Source organism: Periplaneta americana, chromosome 12, assembly GCF_040183065.1.
Source record: "Periplaneta americana isolate PAMFEO1 chromosome 12, P.americana_PAMFEO1_priV1, whole genome shotgun sequence".
NCBI classification, from domain to species: domain Eukaryota; kingdom Metazoa; phylum Arthropoda; class Insecta; order Blattodea; family Blattidae; genus Periplaneta; species Periplaneta americana.
The window spans coordinates 165323744-165351225 of NC_091128.1; the positions used below are offsets into that span (position 1 = coordinate 165323744).

Below are 27482 nucleotides of genomic sequence, written 5' to 3' on the forward strand. Positions count from 1 at the left end.
GTGACATTTATACCTCATTCTATAACGAAACTACTGTTTCAGGTAAAAAATACAGACACTCACTGCGAGATGATGATGGGGAGTTCGGATTCCATTTCCAGTATTATATTATTGTTCACTTATCTTATCGGTTTTCCGTAAAGTGTTCAGTAGGTCTATTTGACTATTAAAATTAGTGTAATAAATTTCGCAATATTGTAAAATCTTCAAAAAATAAATCTGTGTTTCCACGACAACTAAAAACAGGAGAACATCCATAATAATATTAAAAATCTGATTTCAGCCATGAATCATATAGCCTACCGTACATACAGTATTAAATTAGGTACTAAAAAAGACCATTATTATGGAAGCTACATTACACTTCCACTTTCTTGTGAACCCGGGTTCGTTTCCCGGTGAGTATATTCTCGATTTATAGCTTGTGTTGGGTAAGTCCGTTGTCCAGGTAACACAGCGTTTTTTCTTCGGGAGCTGTAGTTCCCTGTGGCATCTCATCTCATCTCATCTCATCTCATCGCGGATGTAGCGTGGACTCGCTTCATATCGGTGAATGTTGAACAGTCAAGTATCCGCTATTTGGAGGGGGGGGGGAACATAACGCTTTCTCTGGTCGTATTAATTCTTCGGTAGCCGATAGCCAATGGGAGAATTTCATACTTGTTACTTTTATTTATTTCCACTTTTTAGTAAGGTTGGTATTACACTATCAAAAATATACTAGGGTATTCGGAAAGTAATGACAACATAGTTACTGTTTCACGCTAAATATATTTAGGTTACTTTTGATATTAGGCCTATATAATACAAATATAGTCCCCTGTCATGTCAACAATACGTTACCAAATCCTTGGAAAATGGCGGACTCCATCTTCAGCATCATTTCTGGATCTCTCTCTCACTGATCGAACTAGAGCTCTTTGGATGTCAACTTTTGATTGAAAGCGAATGTCTCGCTTCCAGCCATATTGCAGTAGTTCTGTACGGTAGGACTTCTTCCCACAAACTTCGTGTAATGCCCTAAAGCAGTGGTTGCCAACCTTTTTTGACTGACGACACACTTTACTGAACGCCCACGATATAGCGACACACTTATTTGTTTTTAATAATAATAATAATAATAATAATAATAATAATAATAATAATAACAACCAGTGCTTTTCTTTTGGAGACAAAGATGATGGAACTCTGTGTAAAATATTTTATAGCGGACGGGGAGATGGTTACTGTTCACTGCACAGAAATTTTGTCGTTTTTAACCTCCTTTTCGTCCAACTAAAGGCCCGCTCCCACTTAGCGGAATCGAATCGAATAGAATTTCTCTTCACAATGTATTTAAATGGAAGATAGCAGAAAGCGGCGCGTCGAATCGAATCGAACAGAATTTATGAGCTTGAATATTTATTCCACATAGACTGTTATTCCACTGCCGGAACAGAATTTCTTGTTTCGGGTATGATCGTAAGTTCTCGTAAGTCTTCGTGAAAAAACGAACCACATCCATTCTTGGCGACTTAATTTGTTTACTATTGAAAGTTATTGCTGAAATAGTACGTATACAAAAATCATAATTTAATATGAACGAAGAAAAATTAATAAATATTGTGCAGAATTATCCTTTTTTGTTTGACAAAACATAAAACACAAAAATACTGTTCGGTTCGATTCCACGAGATGTGAGTGCCACAGACTTTTTATTTCGATTCGGTTCGATTCGATTCCGCTAAGTGGGAGCGAGTCTTAAGACTTTCGAGGTCTAAGCGGAATTCAAAGAAAAATATTAAAAACATAGTTATTCACGCATATTTCGGTTCCAGGATGAAAAATGTAACAAAAAAGGTGCCGGAATGCCGTTCCAGAGCGTTCCGTCAGAAAAGAGCACTAATAACAATTTCTATGTTGTGTCAGACATCCTGTGTTGTAAGTAGGTCGATGTTAACACTCAATCGAAAAAAAAACAGGTATAGGTAGCGAAATTCGGTTTCGAAAACCAGCTATAATGGCCGGGAGGACTATCGTAACCACACAATACCTTCGTACTAGTACTGGTTGGATGATCGTTCACCTCTACTAAGACATTTGGACGTGAGGCCAGAATTCGGCTGGTTGGCCTTCGCCCTTCATAGGATATCGCGTCACGTATTATTACATTGTTAAAGTGATATATAATGTACTTTTATTACTTCAATTCACGAAATCTTTGGGATTTCTTTAAATCCCCTGTCACAGCTAGTTTTAATACGTGCAACTGGAAGAAACATTTATGTAAAACAATAAGAATTATGACATCTGACAATGGATATGAATAAGGTGTGATATAGCCGCAACTGCTTCGTCAGAGAGTATGTAAACATGAGTCATTCGTTTTTCCTTAACGAGAAATGTAAATAACTTTTTTTTTTTGGTGTTGGTACCTCATGGTGGCAAGCCTGCTCGGTGCAGTTACTGAGCTAGCAGTAAGGAGTAGTTATGTCACGTAAAGCACACAATATTGCTTGTCATTTAATAATTTTCTCATGATTCTATTAAAATAACAAAATGATGTAAATTAATGCGGCTTTAATAATAGTAGTCTCTGCGTCAAGGAACGCAAACGCAGAGAAAAGGTGGGGTGATTTCTTGCACAGGCGCAGTGAAACGAATATAATAAAACTCAAATAATATGAGCTTTATTTTCCCTCAGAAGTTCAGCTTCATTCATTAGCAGTGGATAATTTTGTCCACCACAAAGGTTATTTAATTATGATATACTTTTGTCACGTGTCAAATTATGACCTTGTATTACAGTTCACGCATTTGGTCCATGATCGGAGGATTCGCGGGAGTGAAGGTCTTCAGCTGTTTCCGGTTTGTCTAAAAATGAAGACGAATCACTTCACGAATACTTGAAATTCATATTATGAAATTGATAATAAATTGTTATTTATAGGATGACAATGTATAATAAAAACATAGGTATTAATATTTAACTTTAATATTGATCTAATTTTCAGTTTACATTTGTGTTTATGTTTGTGTATAAGTTAAAATGTCAGCTGTTGCAATGAATGAAGTGTGATATCTTCACTCTCTCTTTGTATGCTCCCGTCATTCCTAGTGGTAAACAGCTGTGGTGCTGCCACTAATGGCAGCTTGTAAAATGGAAGGACGTCTGCTAAAAATATTGGGAAAGGGTATGTATACAGCTTAATACCAATTTGTCACTGTATTTATTCCGTTGTAGACAGGCGCATTAAAATAGAAACTTAATTTTTTTTAGTCCAGATGGGTTATTACGAAGAGAAACAGGATGGTTCAGCTTTGGTCTTTGTTCTTGAGTGTCTTGTTTTGTTTTATCAGGGACAAACACAGCGCAATAAATGACATTCGTATAGTTTTATGGTTATATGAAGTTGTTAAAGTCCTTTTTGCCTTCAAATATCGTATTATATCACATTATAGGAATATGGTGTTTGATAAATTAGGTTATTTAATATGATATATTGTAGCTGTCAATATCTGCTTTGTTTTCTTTGTTTCTTACGCATATTTTTGTTATGACGAAGGATTTTAAATATAGTTTTGCAGCATTTTCATTTCCAAACCTGTTAAAATATGTAACGTATACATAGTTAGAATCACAAATAAGGTTATCAACTTGGACAGAAAGTAAATTTATGAGATTTATGTATCATATCTTAACACATTCTTTAACATGTTCTAACAAGGTTTGCAAAGATGAATGTTTTTAATATTGATCATTTAAGACTGTCGAGAGTTGAAATACGTATATAGTGTGCACTGTTTACTTAGTTTCATGGGTAATCATTCTCTCATTGTTATGTCATGTACAGCATTTGCATTAATATTGGAATCTGGTGATGTTAGAGAACCGTATTAGCAGGGTTTTGTAACCTAAGTTGTGGACTTAGACGGGTTTTCATATTTTAGATCACTACATAACTGGCTGTGCTTTGCTGTTAGGCCTATGCACGACTGTGGAACATCTTTAACTTCGTTGAATTATGTTTCAAGTTTTCACCACATTGTGCAATGAAGAGCTGGACAAAAATAGTCGTAGTGCAAGTTTTTAGAGTACTGTAATTTAATTTTGATTTCCTGTTTCGTCATCAGCAATTCTCCTTCATCAATGTGTTTACCTTACTTCGGAATGACTTTCTTGTGTCATAAATGTTACCAGCGTTCTTCTACCTCGATTGCTTTAGGCCTAATAGAAGGTATGAGTCATTCCGTAGTTTTAGGTGTGACATATGTATATCATCTAACTTAAGGTAACTTATTTATAACTGTTAAATTTAAAAAACCCGATAAATGTACTACTGACAAATAGTTATATGTGTGAGACCAAAAATACAGCGTTGTTTACAGAGATTCATATTTAAGTTTCTAAAGTGAGTAATGAAGTAAAATATTGTTTTGTGGCGAGATAGCCTCGTGGCTTTGTAGTTAAGTGAAGAAAAAGTAATATTTTTATCTTGTATGCAGCAAAGGAGACTAATAGCGTGGTATTTTGTTATTGTGAAACAGAATTTTCTGCAGAGAAGATCGGATTAGTGTTTTCTTTAAGATCTTATTTGTTGTTGTTTAGTCAACTGTCCGGAGACATAACCTCATAAGTGATACCAAGACATCACTCGTAAGGCACCTAAGCAATGCTATCATGGAGGCCATACGGGGCCTACATAGTATGGGAACCTATAATTTGTTTTTAATTAATCGTATAGAGAAAATAAAATTTTGTCTGTACGGAGCCATAAAAATAGGAAATTTATCTTTTGAAGAGGTGGAGAAGTTCAAATATCTTGTAGCAACAGTAACAAATATAAATGATACTCGGGAGGAAATTAAACACAGAATAAATATGGGAAATGCCTGTTATTATTCGGTTGAGAAGCTTTTGTCATCCAGTCTGCTGTCAAGAAATCTGAAAGTTAGAATTTATAAAACAGTTATATTACTGGTTGTTCTGTATGGTTGTGAAACTTGGACTCTCACTTTGAGAGAGGAACATAGGTTAAGGGTGTTTGAGAATAAGGTGCTTAGGAAAATATTTGGGGCTAAGAGGGATGAAGTTACAGGAGAATGGAGAAAGTTACACAACGCAGAACTGCACGCATTGTATTCTTCACCTGACATAATTAGGAACATTAAATCCAGACGTTTGAGATGGGCAGGGCATGTAGCACGTATGGGCGAATCCAGAAATGCATATAGAGCGTTAGTTGGGAGGAAGGAGGGAAAAATACCGTTACGGAGACCGAGACGTAGATGGGAAGATAATATTAAAATGGATTTGAGGGAGGTGGGATATGATGGTAGAGACTGGATTAATCTTGCTCAGGATAGGGACCGATGGTGGGCTTATGTGAGGGCGGCAATGAACCTCCGGGTTCCTTAAACGCCAGTAAGTAAGTAAGTATGGAGCCATACGGCTTATTGGGGGCCTAAGTTTTATATGCGGAAATCTGTACAGATCTTAGATCATCTCTTGCTGTTCCTAATGTGCTTTGTTGATGTTCATAAAAAAAGTCCACCTCTACAGCACTGGAATCCAGAATTATATAAAATAATGGTTGAAAAACAAGAAGTGCTGTAAATACACACTCCAAGTCATCGATACAAGTGTTTATGTGCAGTGGGGCTACATGGTGTATTCTTTAAATCAAGCTTGTTGTACAATTAAAATGTAAAGCAAAACAATTTCTTTACTACTTCTTTAATATTAAAAAAATCATTACATAACAGTCGGAGAGATAGAGAGAGGAGAGTAAAATATATTTCAAGGGAGAAAACAAGGGGTGGGGTGTATGGCCAAGAGAAAAATTACCATGACAGTACTGCAAGCCAGAAGGTAATGGGTTAGGATGGCCAGTTCCTTTCCCACCTCCATTGCATGAATCATTGACTAGTAACATAATATTATGCTAATCAGACTTCAGATGTATACAAACAATAATTATTGTTCTTTCTCTGACGCATATCGTTAAGTGGGTATACAGTCAAGTGAGATGTACTGCCTGATAATAGATGTAGATGGGCTGTATGCCCCAATCAGAGGTATATCGATAGCTAGAAAGTGATACTTCGCATCTATAAAAATGCAGGTGAAGAAAAAAATAATAAAAACAAATTTCTGAACAGGCAAACTTTTAATAGATATGTTTCTGCTTTGCAAGATCTTCTACTCGAGGACAAAATATATTTTCTTTGACTGTCCAATTTTGTGAACATAATAACAACATAGTTAATCTAAATAATGATGGCAGGCTGGAGGAAAAAAGACCTTTGGGAAGTTCTAGACGTAGATGGGAGGATAATATTAAAATGGATTTGAGGGAGGTGGGATATGATGATAGAGACTGGATTAATCTTGCTCAGGATAGGGACCGATGGAAGGCTTATGTGAGGGCGGCAATGAACCTCCGGGTTCCTTAAAAGCCATTTGTAAATAAGTAGCTAAGGATGTAGTTAAACAAAATGACCATTTTTGTCATTGATTAAAGTTCACGTTAACACTTTGTTAAAAACATAAAATTTACTCTGTCACACGTTAAAAGTGTTAAAATTGTTTAAAAAGGTATTTACCTTCGACAGACGGCCCGTTTCGACGCTATTTGTCGTCGTCTTCAGTGTCTCTTGAACCACTGCTGATTTTGGCTCTGCGATGTGCAGTTGTCGATGGTAGGGGTGGGGGTGTGTTGTTCCTATGGTGGGGGTTGGCTGTCTGTATGTTATGACGTATTATGATGTCAAACAATGTGTGCGTATTGAACTGTAGTTGCGTATTAAGTATGTAATGTGGGTGTGCTATTGTGTTCTTATATATTTCGTATTGTTCTAGGATATTTAACTGTAAACTTTTTGGTCTGAAGTGTAAAATTTCCATATCTGTTTCTATATTATTGTAGTCATGATTATTGTCAATAATGTGATCTGCATAATTTGATGTAATGTAAGGTTTGGTTATAGCTTTAATATGTTCGTTGTATTTTGTATGAAAGGATCTTCCTGTTCCATTTTTGTATATACAAGGTATCACCACAGTCTAGTATATACAGTCACGAAGCTCAATACGTAGGGAATATCCATAGATAGTTGCCAACCACTAGGATCGCTACTATTGCCTCATTACAAACAATGCGAAATAGTACCTGCACAGTCTATTGTTCCTAGTATCCTCACAACTCAAGCTTCGTGACTGTATATACTAGACTGTGGTATCACTTCTTAGCTATCGATATCATATTTATTTATGTGTGAATATGTTGTACTATCACTGCGTATCAAGTGTGCATTTCAAAATAATTATTATGTAATTAACAAGACTCATTGGACATACGATCACTATTTACTGTCACTTTTTTCATTTGATAGAATTCTTTGATTAAAAACAACTGCTATCTAATGTTACATCATTTTGATGCTCTTGACTGCAAGGGGCTAGAATAGAACCCTCTTGTTGCTCTGTGAGTGATCAATGATACACAGTTGTCTTGCGAAATGTCTTCTTTGTTTATCCATATGCAAGATTTCCTTGAGAATTTGTATCTCAGTAATAATTCTACCATTTTCACAATCCGTATTAGACTTAGTGATCTGTTATTGCTGTAGTTAGTAATCTCTGCTTTGATATGCATTGTCAGCATATGAATATGCAGCTCTATATATCACAGCTAGAGAGCTACTTTACATGGAGTGACTGTGTATTATGTTGTTGTTGTTTTCTAATGCCAGGCGTTTGACAATAAAGTCATTTCACCTCTTGCACTCCAATATTTTTCAAAGATATTATCATGACCAGCCACTGAAGCACAGATTTTGAGGTGTTCCGAATCCATTTCTTGGTTTGAGTTGCACAATGGGCAGTTAGGGGACTGATATATTCCAATTCTACGCAGGTGTTTGGCAAAACAATCATGGCCTGTTGCCAATCTAAATGCAGCTACAGACGATTTTCGTGGTAAATCGGGAATTAACTGTGGATTTTGATGCAGGGAGTTCCATTTTTTCCCTTGGGATTGAGTTATCAAATTTTGTTTGTTGAAGTCTAAGTATGTAGATTTAATAAATCTCTTCACAGAGTAATACGTAGATTTAGTAACAGGTCTGTAAGTAGCAGTGCTGCCCTTCTTTGCTAAAGCATGCGCATTCTCGTTTCCCAGGATTCCACAATGGGATGGTATCCATTGGAATACAATTCTTTTATTGAGTGATATTAATTGAGAGAGCATTTTAGTTATTTCTGCTGTTTGAGATGAAGGTGTGTGTTTAGAGATGATTGATAGAATAGCTGCTTTGGAGTCTGACAATATAACTGCATTCCTAAATTTATCTGTGTATTATGTAGGTGCAGCATTCAACACTTACATATTCCTTTAGGTATTTAGAAGTTTGTGGGTGGTGAGTGGGGTGATGCCGAAAAGCAAAATAAATTTTGTGGTCGACATTGACTTCAGTGGGCCACTGAAAATTAACTCATGCCCATCCTTCTGGGTCCCCCTCCTCTTCATACAAATATTTAAATTATTTTTGTCCCCATTGCAACCAGGTTGTTGTTTGATATTTCTGGTTTTCTCTCCTCACAATTAACCCACTTGTGAGGTTGGGACTCCAAAAAGGCATAGTTTCATTGCCCCGATGATATGTTGTTGTTTAGACAACTGTCTGAACCTCAGAAGTGATACCACCAAGACAGGCCAGGAGATAATGGGGTAGGGTGTCCAGTTCCTTTCCCCCTCCATTGCATACATCGCCAATTAGCTACATATTACACTAAACAGACTTCAGATGCATACAAACAATTATTCTTCCTCTGACACATATCGACAAGTGAAATATACGGCCTGATAATAGATGCACATATTATTAGCCAGAACCTCAATCAGAGAGGGGGGGTTGAATGTGTGTGTGTGTTTTTTTTAACACTGCAATTGGGTATATATACCCGGTGGCAGTGATATATAATATACAATGACATTACAATAATTACAGCAATAAAATTACAATAATCACAGCAATAAATAACATAGATAAAATAAACGTAAAATTAATTTTGACTATTAATAAATGAATGCAATAAACCTAGGACTATAAATAAAGACTATGCTACAGAGTGATCCAAAAGTCACGACATCTTAATAATACCTACGTTCACATTATATTTATAAAGTTGAACTTATTACGTTTACTTACATCAGTTTTCACATGAGTTACATCATTTTTCACAATATATGCTGAAAAAAGGCAGCCCCGTTCAGTAATGCATGCACGAACTCGTTTTACCATGTTTTCGGCCACTTTTTTTAGCACGCATACACTTATATTGTTAATCTCCGTTGTTATGTTCCTCTTTAGTCCCTGCAGCCTATTTTTGTATACCCTTACTTAAAGATAACCCCACAGGAAGAAATCTGGGGATGTGAAATCCGGGGAACGTGGGGGCCATAATCCTTGAGATATGATACACTCACCAAAACTCTCGCGCAAAAACTGCATGGTTTCATTAGATGTGTGACATGGGGCACTGTCCTGCTGGAACCAACAATCACGTTCATCATTGTCAAGAAGCGCTGATCCACATTCCCTAAAACGGGCGATTAATCTCGTTATGGTCGAATTGTTAGACATTGTCACATCTGGATAATTCCTACGAAATTCGTCTACAACACGTGCATAAGAACGACTGGAAAAATAATGTTCAACAATGAAAACTCGTTGCTCTTGGGAAAATATGTTTGCCAAGCAATAAACAAAGGACTGCTGCAAGCGTCAGTGTATACATACACATCACAGTGACGTCTAAGTTTGTTGCTGTTAATACCCATGATGCTATCTAGCGGTAGCCAATAGCACTTTCCAACTGCACTACTCAATATAGACACTATAATTTTAATGTGCGCGACTTTTGGATCATCTTTATAATAACGCCTACTATAAGCAAAAGTATATTTAATTTACAATGTTTCTGTTAAACCCAATTACAGAGGTGTGAAAATTATTAGAATAATCTTAATTTTAAAGGCTTTTTAGTAGTTCCTTCACAACTATTCATTGAATTGATGAATATTGGTATATAATATTACTATACTGATGTAGGATATATTTACTAACAATGCCGGAAAGCATTGTTGTACATTGGTATTTTTCTTATTTTACAATTGTTATGGGAATTAAGAAATTATTATATTATGTTGGCGGAATTGGAAACATAAAAAATTAATTAAGTAATGCTTTAAACAAATTGTTCTTTGGGTTTACATTGTTGTGAAGGTTCAAATGAACGTATATATCTGTTTTGTGCATATAATGTTTTATGTTTCCAATTCCGCCAACATAATATAATAATTTCTGAATTCCCATAACAATTGTAAAATAAGAAAAATACCAATGTACAACAGTGCTTTCCGGCATTGTTAGTAATAAATATATCCTACATCAGTATAGTAATACTACTGGGTTCAAAAAGTTCCCGGAATTTTACTACGATTTTTCGTATTAATATATAACAAGGGATATTATACATTTGTTTTGTTGGTAACATTCATGATGTCATTTCCTTGAAGTTTGTTGATAATGGCGATTGTTGGTTTTGAGTTGTAGGCAATTGTTTAACATAGTGTTTTGTTTGTTCGTCGCATTTTGTAATTATGTCCACAGCAACGTACAAACATCAAGTTCTGTGTTTTGTTACACAAAGCTCCTGCAGAGATATTAAGATTGTTCGAAGAAGCATATGGCGAAGCAGCAATGAAAAAAACTCAAGTGTATGCCTGGCATAAACGTTTTTCTGGTAGCCGCGATAGCATCAAAGATGACGTACGCAGCGGCCAACCAACAATTGCAACAAATGAAGCAATTACTCAGCGTGTGCGTAATGTTGTGAGGGATGACCGACGTAAAACCATAAAAGAGATAGCAGCAGAGATCGGAATATCAGTCGGAAGTGTACACAATGTTCTTCACAAGCATCTCAACATGCATTACGTGTCTCAGAAGTTAGTTCCGAAAATTTTGTCGGCAGAACAGAAAGAAACAAGAATGACTCTTGCTGGGTACATGATCAGTATGGTTGATGAAGATGGTGATTTCTTAAACAAAATGATTGCTGGTGATGAAACTTGGTGCTACTTGTACGACCCAGTCCCTAAACGACAGTCATCTGAGTGGAAATCGAAAACATCTCCTCGGGAGCAAAAATTTCCTAGGGACACTTCCAAAGGCAAAGTTATGTTGCAAGTTTTCTTCGACTCTCAGGGTCTCATCCACCATGAGTTCATTCCAGAAGGTCGTACTGTAACGAAAGAATTGTACGTAGAAATCCTCCGTCGTCTCCGGGACGCAGTGAGAAGGAAACGTCCAGAAAAGTGGGTAGAAAACAACTGGCTCCTCATGCATGACAATGCACCTGCTCATCGCGCAGTTATTGTAAAGAATTTTCTTGCCGGGCACAACATAACTGCTTTGGATCACCCACCATACTCTCCTGATCTCTCACCACCTGATTACTTTCTGTTTCCCCGTCTGAAAAGTCATCTGAAAAGACGGAGATTCAATGCTGAAGAGGTTATCGCAAACGCGACGAGAGCACTAAGACAGGTTTCACAAAATGGCTTTCAGGCCTGCTTCCAGGAACTCTACACACGTTGGCAAAAGTGCGTTGTTGCGGAAGGCAACTATTTCGAAGGGAATGCTGTAGAATAGCGTTTAAGGTACGTTGTTTCTATGATACTAGCAAATTCCGGGAACTTTTTGAACCTAGTATGTATATACCAATATTCATCAATTCAATTAATATTTGTGAAGGAACTATTAAAAAACCTTTAAAATTAAGATTATTCTAATAATTTTCACACCTCTGTATTGTCAACATACCAAGTAATTCCAAGTCACCTTCATTACATATCAACTTAAATAATTACATGTCACAACTTAGATAATTACACTGCACCTACAATTAAAATCTCAGTCTAAGCTTTTCAACCTTCCCTTAAATGTAGCCTATTGATTTTGAGAGGACCACCCTGAAATATTGCCGCATGTAAGCTGCTTCAATCTACTATTGTGCAGTTAACAAAGGAAAATTTTGTCATGTCTGTTCTTTGATTCCTGCATTTCAACTTCATAATATGATCAGCCCTGCCTAAGTATGATGGTGTCACTAATTTAGTATTGATGTCGGTCCAAGCTTTGTGTCCCATTTGTGCCTTAAAGAATGCACTCAGTCTGGCTGAATTTGGTAGGATGATAGTATATGATACGACCAGGAGAGGTTTTAAATCTAAACACAACCTAAATTCCAGAACATGGACGAACACAGGAACAGTTCCCTACAAAGAAAAATCCCTTGTGCTTTGACCGAGAATTGAACTCGGGATCATATGAAATGTGGCCAGAAACTTTGGCCACTAGACCATGGTGCTGGTCCTGGATATAAATATTTAATATTCGAAGTTCAGCTGCTCGTAATAAAACTTAATTCAGAAATGATGAAGGATGAGTGGAACAGAAAAAAATTCTCTCCGGCACCAGGATTTGAACCCAGTTTTCAGCTCTACGTGCTGACGCTCTATCCACTAAGTCACTCCTGTTGTCGGATTGAATCCTCTCAGTTTAAGTTTCACCTCTCAGGTTCCCTCTGCACAGAAATATCATATGTAGGCCTACTTCGGTACATCGTAATAATATATGATATGTGAAAATTAATCACTTTGTGATTTAAGACTGTGCTTACTCCGTCGGATACCGCCCATATAGTCACTCATAACAAGTGCACCTCTGCACATGTGTGGACATTGTGCCACTGTCATACATGTATGACGCAGTGCATGAGGGTAGGCCACTAGAGGGAACCCAAGAGGTGGAACTTAAACTGATAGGATTCAATCCGACATTGGGATGGGAATCCGGTGTGGCTTACAAGAGAGGACACGCTCTGTATATCACCGAATTAAATAATATTGTGTGAGATGAAAGTTCAAGACGTACTGTTTAAAGTCATATCTGGTATGGGTGGCCAATGACCCCTCGTTTTGGAAATATTGGCTATTGTTTGTGACATACTTCCGTTAGGTGCGTAATAGGGAAGCATTACACTGTGTAACAGCGTAGCTCACATGGTTGGGTGCTGATTTATCATCCAGGCAACCCCCGTTCGAGTCCTAATGCCTTCTTATTTTTTAAAACTTGATATTATTATTATTATTATTATTATTATTATTATTATTATTATTATTATTATGTTAGAATTTATAAAACAGTTATATTACCGGTTCTTCTATATGGTTGTGAAACTTGGACTCTCACTCTGAGAGAGGAACATAGGTTAAGGGTGTTTGAGAATAAGGTGCTTAGGAAAATATTTGGGTCTAAGGGGGATGAAGTTACAGGAGAATGGAGAAAGTTACACAACACAGAACTGCACGCATTGTATTCTTCACCTGACATAATTAGGAACTTAAAATCCAGACGTTTGAGATGGGCAGGGCATGTAGCACGTATGGGCGGATCCAGAAATGCATATAGAGTGTTAGTTGGGAGACCGGAGGGAAAAAGACCTTTAGGGAGGCCGAGACGTAGATGGGAGGATAATATTAAAATGGATTTGAGGAGGTGGGGTATGATGATACAGACTGGATTAATCTTGCACAGGATAGGGACCGCTGGCGGGCTTATGTGAGGGCGGCAATGAACCTTTGGGTTCCTTAAAAGCCATTTGTAAGTAAGTAAGTAAGAGTATTATTATTATTATTATTATTATTATTATTATTATTATTATTGTTACCAAAAGGACAATTTGGCTCAAGAGTGCAACATCAAGTAGATGAACTCACTTCTGAATTCGGAAATATACGTGTAACACGTTCTTCATCAGGAAAGCTGACATCTGAACTCCATAAGCAATACCTGGAGAAAATAATAAAGACATATGTGAAAGAGCAGCCATTTCTTCTAATTCTGGACTCATGGGAAGGGCAGGTAAACCCTTCTTTGTATGATAAAATATTTACAAATGAAGTAACGTGTAGCCTTGAAGTGATTTCACCCAAATGTACTGGATTATGTCAGTCCTGTGATGTTTATTTTTGTAGACAGGTGAAGATTTTGATCAAATATTTGCAAAATAGCTCTTTCCTTTTACAAACTGGACGACAAATTGCTTCAAGGGAGGATGCCCTCAAAATTCACTCCTTAATTCACTTTCAGTTGTCAGCTCCTATATTCAAAGCCATGTTGAAATATGCGTGGTATGCATCAACATTAATAAACGAACGAGAAGTGTTTGTGAATGTGAAGGATATCTGTTTCGCAGCAGAAGTGCGGAAAAATGTGTGTGACTGTGGACAACCTTCTTTCATTTGCTGTGCATGGTGCAGGAAATATGTATGTTTTGTGTGTTTTTATGACATTTATCATAATGAATCATGTACAAAATGAAGTGGAATAGAAACAGAACAGACAACAGTGACCTGCCTACGTGAGCAATATTTCCTTGCTTATCCTTTACAACACAACATATGTTAGTTAATTAGTAATTTGTTTAAAACATGATGAAGCGTTCAATACATTGAGAAATATGATATATGTAAATAGATTACTGTAATCGCACTATTAATCATTATTAAAAGAAAAAAATATATTGGACCAGTTAAGATTCGAACTCGGGTTGCCTGGATAACAACTCAGCACCCAGCCATATGACCTACGCTTTTACACAGTCCAATGCTTCCCTATTAGGCACCTAATGGAAGTATGTCACAAACAATAGCCAATATTTCCAAAACGAGGGGTCATTGGCCACCCATACCAGGTATGACTTTAAACAGTACCTCTTGTACTTTCATCTCACACAATCTTATTCCATTCGGTGATATACAGAGCGTGTCCTCTCCTTGTTAGTGGATAGAGCATCAGCACGTAGAGCTGAAAACTGGGTTCAAATCCCGGTGCCGGAGAGAATTTTTCTCTGTTCCACTCATCCTTCATCATTTCTGAATTAAGTTTTATTACAAGCAGCTGAACTTCCATTTTATATGCAGGACCAGCACCATGGTCTAGTGGCCAAAGTTTCTGCCCTCCAGTGAGGGTGATCACAAGGATCCAGAATACAGAACAGTTTTTAAGTCGATTAATTTAAAAAATACTAAATTTTGGATTTGGGATTCGCTTGATGCCAAAATGTCATATTGACAAAATTACCTTTCTTGATAATATAGATGACTAGCTTAAATTACCCGGCGTTGCCCGGGTTTTAAATTTTGGTCTATTTCTAAATAAATTGTTTGTTAGACTTATCGGAGACCTCGGCAAGGGAACTATATAAAACCAAAACGAACCATATTTACTTATGTTTTCTCCTCCCTAGTGACGAATATTAAAGAAAGTGCCACTAATATCCAAAGAAACTGACTAATCGAAATAATTCCATCTCACCTATGAATAGAGTTTTAACAACATTAAGACCTTATGCTACAGGGATATTTAAGATATTTAACATTGTGATTGATGATAATATTTATCGTACCACGGCATTATGCATTATTAAGCCTTTCCTTCAAGGCCAAACTACAATCTGTAATGGATGGATTCTATCAAATACATGGATTTCAGGGTGTTTTGCAGTAACGGAGACTATACTCATTAGAATTCACTCTCCTGGAGAAGGCTTTGTAGAACACTACCACAACAGAAAATCATATTTTTCTATAAATGGCCAAGTCATTAGTGACCATAACTTATTAATAAGAGACGGGTTAACAGTAACAGTAAAATAGGCTCTATATTATTATTGCAATATTATAATATTGTAATATTATCACAAATATTACTACAACTTGTAATAATTGCTTAAAATCGAATGGTTATAATAGCAATACTTGGGATAAAAACAATCTTCTTTCGTTTTTCCAGTTAATATGCCACTCATATTACGTTTCGCATGAGTTTTTGACACAAATTCTTGTTAGTGCATAATTTTGGTGAGTCAATATTTCGCAATAGTAGGTCTACTATGGCTATTCAATATTAAGTAAATTATGTGGTAGCAATCCTTGTAGTTTGAAAGAATTCTAGAATTCAACTGGATAAAACAGTCTGCTCACTGTCTACAAAACTGCATCGAGGAATTCATAATACGGTTCTGGACTGTGTAAAGATAGTTATTGCATGAATTATCTAGTTTTAGCCTTCATGATGTGTAACAACAATGTAATTTAATTTCGTGTTAAAATTTCCAAGGCCTCGTGAAAGTCTATGTTGAATACAACAGACAATAATAAAGAACAATTGACTGTAGAAGATTTTGCATTTTAATATAATACACTGGTCAAAAAAAGTTAAGCATAATTAGGCATATAACGGTTTTTATTAATTAAAATAAAATAGATAAATTATAATTGGGTTTCTTGGTTCCACAGAATAAACTTAAAAGTAGAAATACACTATTTGTTAACAATGGACTCAATATGAAATGAAAAAGTTGCATTGTTTGGAAACAACGGAAAAGATAAGGGAAGTTGAAATTCGTACATCATCAAAGAAAAGGAAATGGTGCTTTCAGTGCCCTGTTTAATAACGTGTTGGTCCTCCACGAACCCTGAGGCACTCTTGTATGTGATGGGGCATACTCAGTACCAACGCATCTAAGCTCTCCTGAGGCAAATTGACCCATTCTTCCAAGGCAGCATTCCTGAGTTCTTGAATCGTTAATGGGTGATGTGGACGATTGGAAATGGCTCTCCTGAGAAAGCTCCATGCATGCTCTATGCAGTTCATATCCAGTGAGCATGCTGGCCAATCCATTCTTCGGATCCCATGCTCTACCAGATACCGCTGCACACTATGAGCACGATGAGGCCGAGCATTATCGTCCTGTAGAGTGAACCCTTCTCCTAAAGTCTCTACAAAACCACTTACTATGGGTTGGAGGATGTTGTTCTCATACACGGCAGCAGTCATGTTTTCCTCTATTGAAACCAGTGGTGTGCGGCGGCCAAACATGACACCTGCCCAAAACAAGATTGAACCACCAAACTGTTGGTGACGTTCCACGGTCATTGAGGGATGATTTCGTTCCCCTGTTCGTCTCCATACGCGAATAGAGTTATTGTCAGGGTGTAGTCCCATTCTCACTTCGTCTGAGAATAAATTTCTGGTCCATTGGTCTCGAGTCCAATTCTCATGTGCTCTAGCCCATCATGCACGAGCACCCCTGTGATGTGGACGGAGTGCTGGAGTCTTGAGTGGTCTTCGAGCATACAACCCTATGTCATGAGGTCTATTGCGCACAGTTTGGCTACTTACAACAACACCAGTGGCTTCGCGCAGGTCATGGCACAGAGTTGTAGCTGAGGCTATAGGGTTCCTACGTGCAGATAACCTTACATACCGGTCCTGACCTGGTGTTGTTTTGCGTGGACGGCCCTCGCGAGGTCGATCTGCTATTGACTGGGTTTCCTGGAACTTTCTCCACAGTCTGGAGACAATACTCTGATTCACATGAAGGATGCTAGCAACATCAACTTGTCTCATGTTTTGTTCCATCAAAGTGATGATTTTGATGCGGTCTGCCATTGTAAGGGTGTTCCGAGCCATTGTACTGCACTATGAAGCAAAACGACACTGATTGAACTTCGCTCGAATTACAGACTTTGTTTACTAGCCGTGATTTGGACGTTACCTAGTGATGCAGAATAAAACAAATGAAAGAATTTGAATTAGTAAACATAATACGTGCCACATAAAACCAAAAGAAACATAAATATCAGGTATTATAGGGTAAACTGGAAATATGCTTAACTTTTTTTGACCAGTGTACATGAATATTTGGTCTATTTATTTTTATTTTTATATATTTAATTAATTTAACTTCCATTTGCACAATTTTAATGTAGCCTATGTTCTTCTCCTGGTTATGAAGGTTAAATGTGCAAACTTTGGCACATATCGGTCAAAGCGTGTAGATTTGTATAGAGAACATACACACACACACACACATATATATATATATATATATATATATATATACATACATACATACCCACATTCAATTTTATATATTAAGATATTGAATGATATGTAAAGAGTCCGTAAAAATTTGTAATAAGATGTTTTGTATTTGAAAGATTTGGAATTTTAATTTCACTAATAGTTGGTAGGTAGACTGTGGAAGGGAACCTTTCGTTCCAAATAACATAATTTTGACGATCCACTGGTTAACAGGTATGTTATATTTAGAAGAGAGGAAAGGTAGGCCTGGTTCATATATTTCTTGTTTTTCCTTGTTGACCTTGTCCGCTTGTGAAAGGTTTCTCTCAAAGCAGATGGTTGGATCTAATACCATGGCCTTATCTTAACCCTGTCGATGGCTATGATGTCCGTGTGCCTGTTGGAATCTGCAGCCGAAATGCAATGAACCTCGCAACCAAGGTGTCTTAGGACTTCTTCAATACTTGTCCTCACTCTGTGATGCCTGTTGTTCTGTAGCAGCTCGCTTTTCCTGCAGAATCCCAATACATGACCAAGCCATCTGCAACACACAGTAAAAACAGGAACTCAACAACAGTAACAACGGCCTAGCAGTGGCGTAGCGTGAATGTAAGCTAAAAAGCTCAGCTTCCCCAGTTAATAATAATTTCATAATAAACCTGCCGTTTATGAACAAAATTATTTATTAATTTTAATAGAGTTTATATTTATGCGTTAAATATTGTGATGCGGCAGCTCAGGATGATTTGTGATGCAGCAATAAACAAGAAGCCTGCACACACCAGCTTCCAAGCAGACTGGTTTCTTTCACTCATTCTTCTGTGTAACCCATCCCGCAGATTCTCCATCCCTTTGTAACTAAACTACCCTTGTCGCAAGGCACGGAAGAAGCTAGCTTTTACATTGAAAGTTTCCGAGTTATCCCTTTCGTGAGCTGTGTTCAGTTGAAGGTTAGTGTGCATTGCGGCTGATATAATAAATAATGAGTGAAATAACAGTTCCTGACACCAATTTACTTGAATTTTTAGGACAATTCTATTATCAAGACTGACTTACGAACAAAAGTGCGATTTAAAAAACAAATGACCGTGTCTATTTGTTAGAGATATATGTAAACCATGAAATCATATTTTACTACGTACCATTTGAGGTCATGCCTTATTGGTGTTACGAGGTTCCAACCAATATTCGGACTGCTGACTTGACATTGACTACTATTTATTTTAAGACTGTATTTTTGTAATACGTTTTCTCATATGTACATGAAAGACAACTTGAGTTAGCTTCCCCTGCTCAAAATTTCATGCTATGCCACTGCGGTCTACTGATATACCAACCAACAGATTCTAACACGCAATATGACCACAGATGTTAAAGCTTGAATAATTAAACTTAACAAAAGAATAAAAACTAAAAAAATCTTGAGATGTGCAAGAAATATAACAATATTAATCTAAAAACATACTTAGGGAACTGTGCTATGACCACTTTTGTTAACATTATGTATTGGTCTTGGTGATATAATAAAAATGAAAGTATTATTTTTTTTTTTTAAAGTTATTGAGCACTATACAGACCACTTCTAAATGAAATACAACTACAATACTTGACATAGAATTGAGGGCAGCCTACATTGGGCTCCTCAGTGAACAAAAAATTGTTTCGGAATATGTATGATAAGACTTTCCTGTGTTAAATTTCAACATACCTCATTTACATGAAATGAGGTATGTTGAAATTTAACACAGGAAAGTCTTACCATACATATTCCGAAGTGATACAGTGTTAAAAGTTGTGTAATCAAGATGTATAAAAAATTGTTAATAAGTGATATACATAGGTTGGTGTGATGATAAATATTGATTATAATGTGAGGTGCATTGCAAGTCTGCTCTTGATTCTGGTGGGAAATGTGGATTTTCTTCCGAGAGAGTAGTGGATGACACCCGGAACATTTTCTAGGTTGTTATAGAACTTCTTAGCTTGTGAAGGAATAAACTGTTTGATTGTGTCAGTGCCAGTTTCTCTCTGTAGTTGGCTGTTACAGACAAACCAAGGAGAATTGAGTGAAATTCATAGGACAAAAAAAAAAAAAATTGAACTCTTAAAAAAAATTCAGGTTCCACATAAAAATGTTGAGGTGCCTTGGCGACCTGGCAGACAGGATTTGTCTACCCCTGATTTATATAATTTAGGATAGTTGCTTTAAAAACGTAAAATGACTGTATTTGGGTTCATATGAAAAAACAAACCATAACTTCCCCGACGAATGGCTAACAAAGACATACATAGTTCAATATTTTATTTTTCTAATGACACAACAGTAGTAAATTACATCCCAAAGAAGAACTGAAATGTCATTCTAATAAATTCTATTCATAATGACAAAAATATCAGTAACAGAGCTGTCAAGAAACCATAAAGTTTATTAGATTACACTGTAACTAAATCTACTATATACATACACCTGTAGAAGAAAAGCAACATGTCTCAGGCCAATGGTAATATTTTATAATATGCTTGCCATAACCTGCTGCCTACAATGCATTTAATTATGCTATGAACTGCAATAAACTAATTATAATGGAAGAAAGTTGATTAGAAGAAGATTATTTCCAGAAGAATTTGATTACATATTAATAGGGACAAAACACTTTTAACGTTTAATTTTACATATTACATATTAATAGGGACCGTATTTTTTGGTGAAATAAAATGAGTGATTTGGTCTTGAACCTACCACTATTTCGGTGGATATTTCATAAAATAAATAGTCAATTCTGTGGGTATTTCGTGAAAAAAGTTTTAAATTAGGCCTAACTGCATTATGTTGTGTTTGACAAAGGTCCCGGGATCAATACCCGGTCCCGGAACAATTATTCCCTTGAAATTATTCAAATCAATCATAGCTTCACATCCCAGAAAATTGCTCTATAATTTGTCGTGACAAAGTCTCCCATATTTTTGTGATCAGAAGTTGGTCACCCTACATATAACCCTACAATAAATGCGAACAAAACAGCCATGTTAATGGAGTTCATTAGTTTGACTTCTGAATGACTCAGTTACTGTTATTTATAGCTCACAACTTTTCCTTAACAATTAGTTCACATTATCTCTTATCATTGTGTAAGAATTAACCATGTTTTTATGTGACAAAACTTAGCTTTAACTTCTTTATTGCTATTTCGTGTCTGGGTGATCCACAAATTAATAATTTTTCATGACCTTAACTCAGTTCCAGAACAATTTGAATGGTGTGGAGTACAAGAAAGTTGGGTTGCCCATTTTTATCAAAATCTACCCACCTGAATGCTCTCCAGATTGAAAATATTGGCACAGCTGCTGTTGCAACTTTCTGTGGTTTTGCAATAACCTCCAAAAATGGGAAAACCTCTTATAATATGGTTCCGAGAATTTTCCATATAATATAAAGTAATTTGTGTACACTGAACCTCCCGAGAAAGGATAATACTTAATCATTTAATTGAAATTTGCCTCCACTGTCAGAGGGAAGTGGAATAGGGAGAGGGGAACACCAAGGTTGCCCTTTATCAACTCCCTTGTTCAACGTCTACTTGAAGGATTTAGTGACGAACTGTTTTCAGAACATGGGAGGAGTGAAGAAGAATAAAGTGCATACAATTTGCTGATATGGTATTGTTAGCAGAAGAGATGATATTAAGGGATATGTTACTGCAGCAAAATGACAGCTGTGAGCAGTATGGGATGAAGATAAATGCAAACAAGACGAAGACCATGGTCATAGGAAGAAAAATGAAGAAGATAAACTTGTGAAATGAGGCAGTGGAACAAGTGGACAACTTCAAATAGGCCTACTTGAGGTGTACTATAAGTAGTAACATGAGTTGCTGCCAGGAAGTCAAAAGGAGAATAGCAATGGCAAAGGAAGCTTTTAATAGAAAAAGGAGCATCTTCTGCGGACCTCTGGAAGAACTAAGGAAGAGACTAGCGAAGTGCTTTGTGTAGAGTGTGACATTGTATGGGGAAGAAACATGGACACTACGACGAAGTGAAGAGAAACGACTAGAAGCATTTGAAATGTGGATAAGGAGGAGAATAGAGTAAAATGGACAGACGGAATAAGAAATGTAGCTGTGCTGGAAAGAGTGGATGAAGAAAGAATGATACTGAAACTGAGCAGGAAGAGAAAAAGAAATTGGCAGGGTCACTGGCTGAGAAGAAACTGCCTACTGAAGGATGCACTGGAAGGAATGGTGAACAGTTAGGAGTTCGGGGCAGAATAAGATATCAGATGATAGACGACATTAAGACATATGGATAGAGGATGGAGGAAAAGAGAGAAGATTGGATAATTCTGGGTTAAGGAGAGAGGATGGTATTTTTGATGATAAATGACTAAATTAAAAAAAAAATCTTTAAAATACTCTGTGATATGTGTGGATCGCTATTTTTAAACTTCCTGCATTATGGATTTTTAAATCACTCGCCCACTTTTATTGTTGTTTCCGGTAAATTAATTTTCAAAATTTTTTTTTTCTTTAAAATACCCTTTGATATGTGTGGAATGCATTGCATAACATTTTGTGGGTATTTGTGCCCTTATCGGATGTTGAGACGTCATTTTTAAACTTCCTGCGCTATGGATTGTTAAATCACACGCCCGCTTTTATCGGTTTCCAGTAACTTCATTTTTTTTGCTACATTGCCAGAGAAAATGAATATAATTTCTGAACTATTAAAGGTACATGCAAGAAATTTAGAACACACATTCTTCAGACTATTAGGAAACTTTTCTCTGTAACAGAATTTTGTTAATTGATTTCATTTTAAAAATACGTCCGTTTGTTTGCAAGAAAGGAAATCAGAAAATTGTTACTAAATTTTAATTGTTTATTTTACAAACGTAGGGACTAATATCAAAATTCTGTTACAGACAGTTTGTAGAACATACTTTTGCAAATACATTGCAAAAACTGTTTGAATCTATCTTTAAGAATGGTTTAGATATATTGGTTTTAGTACAATCCTGCATTGGGTATATTTTTTTCAAATTTGGGCCCCCAATTATTTTTTTTTTTTCAAATATTTTATTTGGTTGAGTTGCCACAGCTATGTGCTCTCTACATACAAAATTAAAAATTTACACCAAATAGGAAAAAAGTTAAAAAAAAATACCATCTTTTCCCCTTAATAGTGAAGGACCTGCCTTTGGGTAGAAAACTATGAATGAATGAATATGGTAATATGCTGAAAGTAGGCCTATTAGTGTGAAAGGCATTTTTAATGCTGACTTCAACTGTTTGCTCCAATTGTCAATTCTTCCCCACCGTGTCACACAACAGCAATCGCAACTACAACCAATTAATAAAGCAATTGAAGCAATGCCAATCCTACTTTCAAATGTGACTGTTGGGTTAAGAAATGCATACAAATTAAATAAATTGCTTCAACAACTATTTTATTGATAACTATATGAAGTAATTAAGATTTAAATGTAATGATAAAAGAATAGGGGCATCTGGATTTGAACCAGGGACTGTTCGATCTGCAGTCAAATACTCTTCCACTGAGCTATACCACTACCTAGATAGATAGATAGATAGATAGATAGATAGACAGACAGACAGACAGACAGACAGACAGACAGACAAACAGATTTATTCGTTCCATAATATTCTTACATTTGCTTTATAGTATGGAATAAAGAACATGTCCAATTCTTATGTTTAACAATAAAATGCAATACATATAAAATGCAAATATGAAATATGTACAGAATTAATACCTTAATAACAATAATATTTTATACGATGTAATATGTTTACCATTTAATAGTATTATAATATTTACACAATACTGTGAAATGTCAATTCATCTACAGAATAGAAAGTGTGAGATATTAAGTAATTTTTTAGTTTTACCTTAAATAATGCAGGGTTTTGGCTATGATTCTTAATGTCTTCAGGAAGACTATTGAACATTTTTATCGCCATGTAAAGTACTCCCCTTTGAAAGCATGATAAATTTGATGATGGCGTATGAAAATCATTCCTTCTGCTGGTATTTATACTATGTATGGCTGAGTTAGTTGGAAAATTTTCTTTATTACATAAGAGGAAATTTAATTGTAGAGTATATGTATTGATTTGTTAAGGTTAGAATCTCTAATTTTTTTTTTTAAATAATCTACATGATTCTCTAGCCTTTGCTCCAACTATTATTCTAATGGCTCTTTTTTGTAATAAGAATATATTTTTACTATCTGCAGAATTTCCCCAAAATATTCTTCCATAGGACATAATGGAATGAAAATAGGCAAAATATATTGTCTTTAAGATACTGCTGTTTAGAAATTGTTGTAACGGCCTAATTGTGAAGCATGCTGAGCTAAGTTTGGGGGTTATTTCTTTGTTATGTTTTTTCCAATTTATTGTATTATTAATATGCAAACCAAGAAATTTGGTTGTTGATGTTTCTAGTAGAGGTATATTGTTGATAGTTGTGTCCAATGTTTCAGAGATTAAATTTGAAGTGGCTTTAAATCGAATTATGTTAGTTTTATTAATGTTTAATGCTAGTTTATTGGTTGTAAACCAGTCATAAATTTTAAGGAGAATTATTTCTGTTTTATATTTGAATGTCGCAAAATTCTTGCCTGTAATTATGATACTTGTGTCATGTGCAATTAGTGTAGGATAACCTATTCCTTTTATTATGGGGCCAAGGTCATTTATAAAAATTAGAAAAAGAAGAGACCCTAATATAGATCCTTGTGGGACCCCTGTATGAACATTTCCCCATGTTGAAGTAGATTTAAAGGAGTTATTAAATGCGTTGATTTCAACTTTTTGTTTCTGTTTAGGAGATATGACTCACACCACTGATATGCTATGCCTTTAATACCATAGTATTCTAATTTTTGTAGTAGAATTGTATGGTTAATGCAATCATAAGCTTTGGAGAGATCACAGAATATCCCTCCTACTTGTAAGTTTTTATTAATAGCTTCCAGAATTTTATCAGTTAAATTAAACGTCACTTGCTCAGTTGATTTATTCTTTCTGAATCCAAATTGTTCCGGATAGACCTGCTTTTAATGTGACTGTTACACTTTTACTACGTCATATTACTCTTGACCAATAAAACGGTATGGAAGGACGTGTTTCAACCAATCAGGGCTGCTTATTCTATAATTTTTGTCACCTTCTAGCATTTGTTTTTATCGCCTCGTTAGCATTTGTTTCTTTGTTGGCCAACATTGTACTTTCAATAATTGTACCGTTTAAAATGATTCATGTTTATTTCATCTTCCTTAATTAAAACTTTTCTATCATTTATCTTGTTCATGTTATGTAGGTTATGTTATAGCTTCTGCTGTATGAGATTATGGACAGTCACGTATCAATAAATCAATCAAAGGACATTATGGAGCACACTGCAAATGTGACGCAGGTACTGCGCGCGAGATTTGCAATTTGAAAAGGGAACATTTGGCGTAGGGTTCAAGACTCGCACAGTACGCGGAATGTGTTTTGAATGATGGTTCAAGAAAATAAACTGAATTGTTTTGAAGCGTGTAAAATATGTGAGAAAGTACACTTAGCGGCAAAAAGAATGGGCCGACTCTTGGTCGATAGAAATGCTAAGTTCTATCGCGCGGTTCACTCGTGTAAACGTAACGCACTGCAAGGCATTGCTGTGGTGTCTCTTCATTGAAAGTCGTCCGTCTATAATGTAATGAACCTTACGAGCTGTGTGTGGCCCAGTGGTAAGAAGTCTGACATCCGTGCCAGAGGTTGTGAGTTCGCCTCCTGGTACGGTAAAATTATTATTATTTTTTTTTTAATTTTAACTTTTACTTAATTTATTAGTTTAAATGTGAAATGGCATTTGTTAACCAACTTCGTTATGCCTGCCTTGTAAAAATTTATTGCCCATCATCTGTGGGCTATTAAGAGGTGAGACCTGGCCTGTATAAACAAAAATACTTGTTTCACATCCTAAAAAAACGGACGCATATCAAACACAAATAAAGAATTAAATTAACAAAAACAATTTGTTAATATATTAACAAAACAAGGCTGTGGTGGGGACTAGTATCTCGTCACAAACCACCTGCGTCAACATCTGCCCTCATTATGCGCGGCATGGAGTCCTCAAGATTATGAAACAGGTCTAAATTCTTGGCCATCTTCTCCCTTGCATCTAGAACTCTGTCCCACAATTCCTCAGGTGTCCGAACGGGTGGTTGTTCTGCCCAATTAGAGCGTAGGATCCTTTTGACTGCAGCCCACAAATTTTGAAACGGATTCATATCTGGTGAATTTGGAGGCCAGTCGACTGGGTCGACATCACGCCTCCTCGTAAACCATCTTTGAATCCGGTTGGCGGTGTGTAGTCTATCGGATAATTATCCTGCTGGAAGAAAAGTGTTCGTTCTGGATATCGTTTTCGGGCGGAAGGGATCATTACATTTGCCAAAATGTGTTCGTAGACTTCTGCCGTAAACAGACCGTGGATGCGTTCCAGAAGTCCTGCCCCATCGTATGACATCCACTCCCAACACGCGACCCTCACGCGAAGCGTATCGGTGGTCATTCATACAATAAACTAGGGCAGTACTATCATTGCTATTGGAGACAATTACCTCGTCGGAGAAAATGACATTTCTCCAATCAAAGTCCTGTCGGAGAGTAGCGTACACAATGTTACTGGAGACAATTACCTGGTCGGAGAAAATGACATTTCTCCAATCGAAGTCCTGTCGGAACCAGGGCAATGAGTTATTGTTTCTGTACCATCTTCAAGCGTAATGACGAGACAGAACGTTGTATTAACAGAAAACAGTATTGCTTGAAAGAGAGAGGGAGGTTTATTATTTATTAGAGTTTGGGCATATTCTAAGATATATCGCCACATAATTATAGCTTTGCGAGACGCATATGATGGCAAATTTGTAATAATAATAATAATAATAAAAAAGAAAATTGGGCGAGATTCGAACCTTGAGCTACTAGTACTAACGTGTTCAATATACCAATGCCGTAACAACTTACGCTACTGCAACTGTTTACATCAGTTCGGCATAATACATGGTTTTCCTGTTCATATTCGCTCCGGTCGATTTTGTATTTATCAATTTTATTATTATTTCACTCTTTAAGGGCCTTGGTGTATGTAGAATCAACCCGCCGTTCGATTTTATTACATATTTTAGCCTCTTAAACAAAATACAGCAAATTTAAATGGTTTAATTATGTGTTACCTGGTGAACTACGGCGCTGACGAGACGAGCATGCGCAATGTATGTCTCTGGAACTTAGAAATTGTCGGCCGGCCCATTCTTTTTGCCGCTAAGTGTACATGTCACCTTGTGACACTAATTTTGATATATCGTCTAAAACCGCATCTTCAACTGAACGACTCCAGCATTTCATCAACAGTTGTGTAGGCTATTTGCTAATGACGTACTCCTGTTGGAAATTTACTACAAACTGTGCAAATACTACCTTCAC

General features: G+C 36.3%; 1 protein-coding gene across 3 annotated transcripts in view; it reads left to right on the forward strand.

Annotated features, from left to right (window-relative positions):
• Positions 1–3041: 3041 nt before the first annotated feature.
• The window catches only part of Atg17 (autophagy-related 17), a 110617-nt gene continuing 86176 nt past the window's right edge, over positions 3042–27482 (forward strand). For all 3 annotated transcript variants that reach the window (XM_069842502.1, XM_069842501.1, XM_069842503.1), the window contains exon 1: positions 3042–3173. The gene's annotated coding sequence lies outside the window, so the exon portion shown is untranslated. The remainder of the gene's footprint in view (positions 3174–27482) is intronic.